This window comes from Rhamphochromis sp. 'chilingali' (assembly GCF_963969265.1).
Source record: "Rhamphochromis sp. 'chilingali' genome assembly, chromosome: 18".
Classification (NCBI taxonomy): domain Eukaryota; kingdom Metazoa; phylum Chordata; class Actinopteri; order Cichliformes; family Cichlidae; genus Rhamphochromis; species Rhamphochromis sp. 'chilingali'.
In genome coordinates this window covers 4,246,000-4,247,634 of record NC_137945.1, presented here as the reverse complement: position 1 = coordinate 4,247,634, position 1,635 = coordinate 4,246,000, and the positions used below count along the sequence as shown (strand labels likewise).

Genomic DNA, 1,635 nt, shown 5'->3' with positions numbered 1-1,635 from the left:
ATTTTAAGCAATATGCTTTTGCCTTTTTCTCTGACACTCATTGTCTTTAACATTAATATTATGAATTACCTATACAATATCTTGCCTTTTGATTACAGGTTTCATAATTTTTTTTTCATACTGTAACTCGTAGAAATATTTCTGCCAATACTATTTTGATTATATTTTATACATGAAATAACAAGGTCGTACATTGCCTTAACATTTTTTAGTTTTTGCTTCATTATTAGAATTAAATTAGTATTATTTGTTAATTCAATGCAAACTGATGTGTGGGACAAGAGTCACATGACATAGAGCCAACCCACTTTTGATCTTTCGGTATTTATTGAGGTGTTGCGTCGCACGGACAGATAACGTAGCTTTCATTGCGACAGGAAACGTTTATATGTGGTTACGCTGTCATTACATATAATTATTATTAGTACACTGAACTTTTCATCGAGGCCTACGTGGACTAAAATTTTTGGTTTACCCACCAACAATAAAATGGAAAGGTGAGTAATTAACACTACAAATGGGACTATTAACAAGAAACGAGCACATTCTAGCCATTTAATGCCAGTTATTTTCCTCAGTCTAATTACAGAAAATTGTTTTAGATTGTTTGCGCTTTGTGTATAGTCTTCGTCCAGAAATGTGTCTAAAATCATAATTTTTAGAATTTGAAAACCTCAATAATATTGATATACTAACCAATAGAGAGCATATATAGAGATATAGCATATACCGAAGATTAGATTTTGTACTCTTAGGCGTACATTTAAAAGTAACACCCTCCAGTTAAGCTTAGTGAAAACTGCTCAGTCCTTTGACTTTTGATGTTGTATCTTTTCCAAAATATATATATTCATTGAGAAAAAGAAGTGATAACACATTCAGATAATTGAAAAATACGTAACATTTTGTAGTACGAAGAAATACGTTAAAACAAAATCAATGTTTGGTTGCATTACTTGTAAAAAAAAACACAAACATAATAAGTAACACTGTTCACCATGATAAATAACTCATCTTACAAAAATGTTTTTGTCACGTAAGGTCATAAATTCTCTTTTAAGCAAAGATTTGCACTGGGTATTACCAGAATTTAATCTTTCATTGGCTTGACACAATGACTCTTTCAAGTCATGGTGATTGTGATAATGATTGTAAAGTCCGTTCAGAGCAACGGTCTTTGTACTATATGTGTCTTTTTCTGTGTGACTTTTATCTTTCATTATTATATAAATGTGATATATGTTATGTTCACAAAGTGAATACTTCAAAATGAGGAGGACATGCTACAACAAAACAGACTGGGTGAATGTGAGACTTCGAGGAGGAGTACTGACACATCCATTTCAACGGGATGGTTCTAGCTGCGGAGTAATGGTCATCATGGTATGGTACAACATTAACGCAATAATATTTTTCTGTGAAATTAGATAAGAAGATGGGGTGGGGGAAGTTAAAACAATCTTAAAAGGTTAAATTGTGTAAACAGGAAGTGTAACATTTGCAGATGTTTTCAATTAATTGTTTTTGTTGTTTTTTTTTTTTATTTCAGATGGCCAAAGAAGTAATGGAAGCCATCCATCCATCCATCCATCCGCTTCCGCTTATCCTTTTTCAGGGTCGCGGGGGGCACTGGAG

General features: G+C 32.7%; 1 long non-coding RNA gene across 1 annotated transcript; it reads left to right on the top strand.

Annotated features, from left to right (window-relative positions):
* Positions 1–296: 296 nt before the first annotated feature.
* On the top strand, positions 297–1,635 carry LOC308385875. The gene is made up of 3 exons (XR_013969665.1): positions 297–497; positions 1,257–1,383; positions 1,550–1,635. It is a non-coding gene; the product is annotated as an uncharacterized lncRNA (long non-coding RNA).